Genomic DNA, 9,958 nt, shown 5'->3' on the forward strand with positions numbered 1-9,958 from the left:
GACCTACAGTGGCTGATATGCTTTAAAATAAACCCTTATTATTTAAAGGCCATGTCCAGCAGACTTATTTATTTATTATTACTATATATATATATATATATAATATATATATAAAAAAAAATTTTTTTGGGGGGGGGCGCCAAAATTGTTGCTGCATACCCCCCTGACACAGGGCAGCTGCGCCCCTGCCCATCGCCGGCGGTATTTGACGCTCATGGAAGCAACGCATCCGTTTATGTCGGCAGCTCTTAAAGGCAATCTGAGCATCCATTCCCATTGGATAACGGAGAATTGTACACCCAGAAGTAAGTATTCTCCTTACTGTCGATTGATTTGACAATGATATCTCCACTACTCCTTAATGTCATAATCTTTTAATTTCTGTCAACATGTGTCTGGCCCAACGCATAACAAAGGTAACACATTGGATCTCGTGTTCACAATTGGTCTAAATATCAGCAATGTTTGTTTTGATGAGCTATCTGTTTCCGACCATAAAGCTGTACTATTTGTCATGTCGTTAGATAACGCTTATGTTCAGGGGAAGCGAGTAAAAACCTTGCGTATTTTAAATGGCGCTGCGGTTGAGAAATTTGAAATAGCTTTTGACAACAATGTTTTGGTGTCGCATGTTGATGATGTTGATTGTCTAGTCAACGCTTTCAATACACACTGCTCTGCCATTTTAGATGACGTCGCTCACATGGTGACACGTAGCTCTCTAGCTGTAAACACATCCCCATGGTTAACAGAGGACACCCGTATACTGAAACGGCTTTGTCGCAAAGTTGAGCGGCTGTGGAAAACCACAAATCTCCAGGTACACCGCATCCATCTGAAGGACCTTTACTGTGATTACAACAATTTGGTCAAAAATGCCCGGGGTACCTATTTTTCTAATCTCATCTCCTCTAGTAAGCACAACCCCAAATTACTATTTAAAACCATAAATACCATTGTAAACCCGTCCACCGTTCCTATTTATTCAAATGACGACTGCAACCGTTTTCTCACCTTTTTTATAAACAAGATAGCTGATGTGAGGTCGAGCATCACCCCCTCCCACTCCCCCTTCCCTATCTGTCCAGTTAGGCAGGCCACGCTGAGTAATTTCTCCTGCATCACCATAGCCGACCTGACCACTGTAGTGAGCACTATGAAATCTTCCTCAAGCCCTCTGGATGCTTTACCAACGTCCATGCTAAAATAAGTTTTTTCATGTGTCGCTCCACCCCTGCTCCACATTATAAACATCTCTATTGTCTCTGGCTCCGTCCCATCATTTTTTAAGCAGGCGGTTGTTCAGCCCCTTCTCAAAAAAAACAATCTAGATCCCTCCCTCCCGAATAATAACAGGCCCATCTCAAAGCTCCCATTTGTGTCAAAAGTTTTAGAAAAAGTTGTTGCTAATCAACTCAATACATTTCTAAATGACAATAAAATCCATGACAAATTCCAATCATGTTTCAGAAAACGCCACTCCACTTAATCAGCTCTACTCAGCGTCTCCAATGACCTCATGATGGCATTGGATGCAGGCGATTGCGTGGTTCTGGTGTTGTTGGACCTGAGTGCAGCGTTTGACACGGTGGACCACGCCATCATGCTAGATAGACTCAGGGAGTGGGTAGGCATCTCAGGGTCTGCCCTCCAGTGGTTTGCCTCGTACCTCAGTGGGAGAAGTTTCTCTGTGGCGGTGGGCCCGTTCTCATCGCACAGTACTCCCCTATCCTGCGGCCTGCCCCAGGGTTCTGTTTTAGCCCCCCTTCTTTTTGTCCTGTACATGCTCCCATTGGGCCGCTTAATTAGCCAATTTGAGGGTGCGTTGAGGGCTACGCAGATGATATCCAGATATACTTCTCCTTCAAACCTGTCAAAATGGAAAAAGTAAACACCCTCATCACATGTCTGTCTGCAATTGAGGAGTGGATGTCAAGCAACTTCCTACAGTACAGCTCAATGCATCAAAAGCGGATGTCTTGATCGTAGTGGCTGATAGCATCGCCTCTAAGGTAGCAAGCCACCTGGGTTCATTCAGTGGTAACATAAGGGCAAACATAAAAAACCTTGGTGTAATTTTTGATCAGTCTATGCTAATAGACAACCACATAAAACTCCTGACCCGTACCTGTTTTTTTCCATCTCAGGAACATTGCCAAGCTCATGGGGGTTCTATCCAATGCAGAACTGGAGATGGCTATCCATGCCTTTATTTCATCCCGGCTTGATTATTGTAATGCTCTGTTCTCCTGCCTCAACAAAACATCTGCCCTACACTGGCTCCCTGTCCATCTCAGAACCCAATTCAAAGTATTGGTCTTCACATATAGAGCTGCCCATGGCCAAGCCCCAGCCTACATCAATGACATGATCCACCCTCACACCATAAACCGGGCCCTGAGGTCCTCTGAACAAGGCCTCCGAAGGGTGCCCCGAACCAGGCTAAAGACTAAGGGGGACCGTGCCTTTGAGGTGGTGGTCCCAAGGTTTTGGAACAAACTCCCCCAGATAATAAAAACTTCTGCCTCAATAGAGATTTTTAAGGGACAGTTAAAGACCAACTTGTTCCGACAGGCCTTTGGGTCGTCGGAGTTGGTGAGTTAGTGGCTGTCTTTTTTATTGGTGTTTTATCCTATGTTTTATCCTATGTATTACCTGCTGCTGTTTTATGCCTTTTATTCTACATTTTATAGTTGTACTTTGAATTTTGTCCAGTGTGCTGTACTGTAAAGCACTTTGTACATCCGTGTTGAGAAGGGTGCTATATAAATCAAGTTGTACTTACTTACTTACTCATCAACTCAAAAACACCAGATTATCCTTGTTAATTAAACGACATTGATAGGTTTAAATTGTGTTCAATGCTTTTGTGTTTTTCCCCTTCAATTCTGAGAAACAACTTGTTTTCTTTGAAATGTGGAGCGCCAAAGAGACTACACTACCCATAATCCCAAGCTATTGTTGTGACGACGCCTGTCCGCTTTAAAACAAAGCCCGTGATTAATCTTCAAGCTCTGGGATTGGATGTTGGAGTGGCAGTGCGCCAAGGTTACGCCGAGCGTCAAGCTCTTTGAAATGGAACATAACCACGGCAGACTATTCAAAACTTGACTCGAACGCCCCCCCAGAACTACACATGCTGGCTATTGTGTTTCGCAACATGTTCTCTATGGCACGTCTCTACTGGGAATTGTAGTTTTAAGACGTTTTCGTTTTTCCAAAAATTAGAAGTCGACAGTATTAAACTGTGTACAGCCCTGGAGGTTTAGGCGATAGGAAACACATTGGTGTGTACAAATGTAAAACATGTAAATACTAAATGGGTGAAAATCGCTTCTATCCATAATGGGCAGCATTAATATATACCCACATGACAGCTCATTGTTACTTTGTAATTCTACTCAACTACAATACAGAGGTTAACCTGGTATTTTTACTCCACTACAGTTTAGTTACTTTGCAGATTCTGATTAATGATGTGAAATATAAACAACACTTAAAGCAGACTTTAGTTACACCTGAGTAAAATTCAGGAAAAGGTGATTGTCAAGTGCCAACAATCAGGAGAGATATTTGATAGTTGGTGCTTGAGAAGACTAAACATTTATCTGCAGATCTCTATAAAGTATATTCATTAATCGTTATACTCTACTAATAGTTCATTAAAAAATGTATATAATTGCTATTTTGCACATCCCTTTCAAGATTTCAAGATTTTCAAAGGTTTATTGACATATCATATACACAACTGGTGTAGTTATGCAATGAATGAAAAACTTGGGTCACAGGTTCCTCAAAAGTGCATTACAAGACATATGTCAATATGTATGTATACCTCCACCATTAAACTGTCATATTCTGCACATTTCTTATACTATCTACATACATAAGAGTATAATTAATGTGTATAATATCAGTTGAAATAAGTGCTTCAACATAGTTAACATTGCAGGAAAGCAATATATTAGACGTTAAGTACTTTGTCAGGCTTAATATTTATCTGTAGATAGATACCCCCAAAGCTTTTTTCTTATTTGAAAGAAGACCTTAACCTAAGTATTCTTTAATGTGTTAAAAAAGGTTAATTAGTTTGTCTGTTTTGCACATCCTCATATTAATATCTTTGTACATCCATCACTAAACTGTTTTATTATAGAGATCACTTACAGTATCTTCTTGATTTTTTATATTCTATATTTCTATCATTGACCTTCTACTTTCCCCCTATGAAAGTATGTACTCTTAATATTTTTTTTATCAAATACCATTATCCAACAAAAATAACATTATTAAACAAAAATAAGTCAATAATGTGCTTTAACCACTAGGCGGTGCACACAAGGTACACACAGCATATTAGTAATAATAACTTTGTATTATTAGTGTAGGACATTTATGTATGTACAACATCTGAAGATATTCAGTTTTATTCATGTTTATACATAATTTTACAGGATATTGCTTTACTATTTCTCGTGTTTTACTTCTACACATTAATATCTGATTTGTAAAACATCACAGATAGAAAGGTATATCCGTCATTTAATGGTAAGCTATTGAAATTGTGATTCTATGGATTCTTCCGTTTCTCTCAAAAATTCTTGAGAAAGCAGTCACAAAACAGCTGTGTGATTACTTAAAAAGCTATGATTTATTTGAAGTTTTTAGTCTGGCTTTAGAACACATCATAGCACAGAGACAGCCCTGGTTAAAGTCACAAATGACATTCTAATAGCCTCAGACAAGGGACTTGTCTCTATTCTTGTTTTGCTCGATCTCAGTGCTGCATTTGATACTATCGACCATGATATCCTATTGCAAAGACTAGAGCACTTAGTTGGCATGCAGGGAACTGCTTTAGGCTGGTTTAGGTCCTATCTATCTGAACGCTCTCAGTTTGTACGTGTCAACGATGAATCTTCCACGCAAACCAAAGTTAGCCATGGAGTGCCACAGGGCTCAGTGCTCGGACCTATTTTGTTCACATTATATATGCTCCCGTTAGACAAAATTATAAGGAATCATTCTGTACATTTTCATTGTCATGCGGATGATACTCAACTATATTTATCAATCAAGCCTGATGAAATTAATCATCTTAATAAAATTCAAGACTGCCTCAAGGACTTAAAAGCGTGGATGACCTTACATTTTTTGATGTTAAACACGACCAAAACTGAAGTTATTGTACTTGGCCCAAAAATCTACGAAACAAATTATCTAAAGATATACTAACTATGGATGGCATTAATTTGGCCTCCAGTGAGACTGTAAGGAATCTTGGTGTTATATTTGATCAGGATTTATCCTTTAACGCCCACATAAAATCAATTTCAAGGACCCCCTACTTCCATCTACGTAACATTGCAAAAATCAGGCATATCTTGCCTCAAAACGATGCAGAGAAACTAGTCCATGCATTTGTTACTTCAAGGCTGGATTATTGTAACTCCTTATTATCAGGGTGTACCGAGAAGTCAGTCAAGTCGCTTCAGCTGATTCAAAGTGCTGCAGCTCGTGTACGAACCAGAGTTAGGAAAAGGGACCACATTACTCCTGTTCTGGCTGCCTTACACTGGCTCCCTATAGAACACAGGATAGAATTTAAAATTCTTCTTCTCGCCTACAAAGCCCTTAATGGGCAGGCGCCATCTTACCTTAAATAACTCATTATACCCTACTGTCCTACTAGGGCATTGCGTTCCAAGAATGCAGGGTTGTTGGTTGTTCCTAGAGTCTCTAAAAGTACAATGGGAGCCAGTGCCTTTTCTTATCAAGCTCCACTTTTGTGGAATCAGCTTCCAGTTTGTGTTCGGACGTTAGACACCCTATCCGTTTTTAAGAGTGCGCTTAAGACCTTCCTTTTTAATAAAGCTTATAGTTAGGGCTGATTAGATTCAGCCCCTAGTTTTGCTGCTATAGGCTTAGTTTGTCGGGGGACATCTAACTTCTTCCTTCTCTCTGTCTATACCTGTGTACTCTCATGTTCCGATTAACCCAGCTTCCCCAAATGTCTTTCTTTTTGGTGTCTATATACGCCGGGATCCGGAGTCATGGATGATCCTGCGGTCCTGTGTCATGGATCGTGAGTCCTGGATCTTGAGTCGTGGCTGTGGTCCTGGATCATAAGTCCTGGATGGATATCCTCTTGGATTCATCTTCCTATTATACACACATGCATTTCCAAACATTTGGACTACCTATGTTGCAAATGTATTATCTTTTCAATTTACACACGGCATCTATTGCACGTCTGTCCGTCCTGGGAGAGGGATCCCTCCTCTGTTGCTCTCCCTGAGGTTTCTCCCATTTTTCCCTTTAAACTGTGGGGTTTTCTCCTGAAGTTTTTCCTTGTACGATGTGAGGGTCTAAGGACAGAGGGTGTCGTATTGTCATACTGATATTCTGTACAAACTGTGAAGTCCACTGAGACAAATGTAACATTTGTGATATTGGGCTATATAAATAAACATTGATTGATTGATTGATTGATTGATTGATTGATTAATTGATTGATTGATTGATTGATTGATTGATTGATAGATGTGTCTCCCATCACCCAAATCCCCTGACTATTCTCTCAACTCAGTATTTACATTCTTATATTCAAAGAAAATCAGTAATATCTTTAAAAACGTGCATTGCGGCTAAAAAATCCAATCAGCGAGCTGAGGATTTTTCCTACGTTTGTTTCCGGTATTGTTCCTGTAATGAGAGTATGCTACATTGAAGGGTGGAATTGACTACACCTTCAGAAACATAATTTGCTTCAGATATAACTCATAGCAAATAAAGTATAAAAATATAAGTAATCAAAAGATAAAACACTGGCATGTAATTTACGTTAGAATAAATATAATGGTTTTGAATAATAGATGAGAGTAAAATCTAAGTCACTTTACAGCCCCGCCCAATTTTGGGGAAACCAACGCTCTCATTTGAACGGCAATGAAGCCTGAAGCCACAGAGATCTTCTGTTACTGTCCTTTCTTCTTAGAGGAAGTACAGAAACACGTTACTGTGGATTTGTTTTAATGTTTGAGGTCCAATAAACGACACAGCAGCTTTTTGGCATGTTAAAACTATTATTTTCTGCCCCGCTCATGAGAGTAACAGCTGGCGAAATTACAGCCTCGCCTACTGATTTCAATTCAACCATATATCGAGCCCAATTCTCGATTTCAAATGTGTGCTCTAAAATTATATTTATAAATGACCATCATTGTGACGAAGATTGCTTCGTCACTGTGGACTGACTGCTTCGGGCTTTGTATATTGCACATGTGTTTTATTTTGAAAAGTTTTCCCTTTCCTCATGTCTGTTGCTGTTGATTGTGTGCACCTGGTGCCCTGTGTTGTCTCCTCCCCCATCACCTGTATCTTGTTGGGTTAATTAGTGTGGGTATTTAGGCTCTGTGTTTCCTGTTTTGTTGGGTTTGTGAGATCCTTGTGGCTGGTGACTGTGCTAACGTGAACAGCTAGATTGAGGCTGTGTTATGTGCCCGTGAGTAATAAATGCCCACACCGGGTTGTATTTTGGACGTTCTGCCTCTGCCTCCTTGCTTGGTCGGGCCGCTCAACGGTCAGCTTCACAGTCATTATTATAAGCAAGACAATAAATTGCAAAGATATGTAGAAAATAAACTTATTTAAGATACTTTCATTTCAAACGTAACGTGGGAGAAAATAAGTTTCTAGCTAAACGTAATTGAGAATGCAGTTTAGTTCTGTGGGAACGTAATTTTTAGGAGATAGGGTTGGAATTTTTTTGTATGAATTTATGTTTCATCCAATCACAGAGCTTGTTGAGTTATCACAAGGTTTGTCAAAGCGGACAGGCGTCGTCACAACAAATGTATGTTTCATCCAATCACAGAGCTTGTTGACTTATCACGAGGTTTGTCAAAGCGGACCGGCGTCGTCTCAACATGGGGATTGTGGGTAGTGTGGTCTCTTTGGCGCTCCACATTTCAGAGAAAACAAGTTGTTTCTCCGAATTGAAGGGGAAAAACACAACAACATTGTTCTCAATTTAAACCTATCAATGTTGTTAATTAACAAAGGTAATCTGGTGTTTTTGAGTTGATTAGTAGTGGAGATATCACTGTCAAATCAATCGACAGTAAGGAGAATACTTACTTCCGGGTGTACAATTCTCCGTTATCCAATGGGAATGGAAGTTCACATTGCCTTTAAGAGCTGCCGGCATAAACGGATGCGGTGCTTCCATGAGCGTCAAATACCGCCACCGATGGGAATACATTGCAATCAGTTGAAAGCTCTTTGCGTCCGTTTATGAAGCTGAAGGAGCCTCGGCGCATCCCAACTGCACGCCACGGGACCCTGACCAAGCGTCGCTCCTGGACGTTTAGGGAGTGAGAGTGTGTTGCATAGACGGGTCTTTTCTGTGTTAGAGTTTTACTCGCTACAGGGTGTACTTTGAGGGTTCGTGACTTTGCAGACCGTTTACATGCAGAAAAAGCTACATAACACACAAGGGGACTGGTAATAACCGGAAAAGCATGACATGGGACCTTTAAGTTTCCTTACTATCAAGAAGATGACCTAATGTCAGTTTTAAGAATGTGAATTATCAAGATAACAATGTTCAAGATAAGAATCATGAATGCTGTTAAAGGCCATCAGTTTTACGTTGGCATGTCAGTAACAATAAGCTAGGCTAGAGAAAGGCACAGCAGGCACTTGTGATGTGCATGGTCAGCCTGTGGAGAGAGGTCAGCTCAGTTTGGTACATGATATTAGATGAAGGTCAGGTTTATTTTCATGTGCAACTTGATAAAACTGTAAATAGATGTGAATTAAAGGACATAGTGACAATTTATACTAAAAAAAAGGAATTAAAGCAAATAAATGCACTTTTAAATGTTTAGGAATGCTCGTATCAGCATAAGAATGTGTTTATTTAAAAAAATGTTAACACAGTAAGGCAAGTGTTAAAGACAGATAAATCCACTTGCTTGAGTCTGAGGTACCATTTCAAACATATTCAAATACATGAACAATACTTTCAAAAGTTATACAGTGAAAATAGGCTGCAAAATTGAAAAGCATCTCTATTGCAAAATAAATAAATAGATAGAATTTAAAGAATATATAATGAATACAATTCCTTCTTAATGCCTGTAGGCGTAATATTTTCTATTTTCAAAATAATTGAAATATACTTTCATTTTATTATATATATTAATGTTACATCTAATATGATTTTCACAAGATGTAGTTTTCATTTGATTAATTTCAGGTATAGTTCTCTATCTTTTTATCCTCAATAATATTTGTCAACAGTTGATCTAAATTTCATTTGTTGCAGTTTTTCATTTCATTAACTTAAGAAATTGTGCAATAAACCTGCCTTCAGCTGCTAAGACGCCATTACTGCAATTATAAACCAATCTCGCAAATGTGTTCTTTTCATTCTCTAGTGACAGAGATGTCCCACAATATTTTCACTATGTTTAGTGAAACAAATGTTCTCTTTTCCATGGATGTGTTATGTGGGAGCCAGAGGGAGGGATTTAGATGTGAAGTGTGCATACATGCGTGTCCATAGTTGGACAAAAGGCTTCCTGCATACTGTATGTTCCATCCCCTCAGAGGGCTGGAGGCTGTGTGCATCGGTCAGGCTTGAAGGCAGTGCTCTGCCAGAGTTAGCAACAGACAATAAGCTGAGTGCAGAGGAGTGAGGGCTCCAGCTCTGTCTCCCCGGAGGGCACCTGTGGCTAAGGAGCTTGTTATTGATCTAAGTCGGGGAGGAATGAGAGACAGAGGGCGAACAGGATGGCACCTCTGCCCTGCCCTGCCCTGCCCTCCAGTGTCCCATCGGACTGAGCTGCTAGTCTTTATCAACTCCACAGCCTGCCTTTGTCAGAGAGGAAAAACTACCATGTATGATGAACATTTTTTACTGGGGATCACCATGATTCACAAGGTTGTGTTT

Source organism: Notothenia rossii (genome assembly GCF_949606895.1).
Source record: "Notothenia rossii genome assembly, chromosome: 1".
NCBI lineage: Eukaryota > Metazoa > Chordata > Actinopteri > Perciformes > Nototheniidae > Notothenia > Notothenia rossii.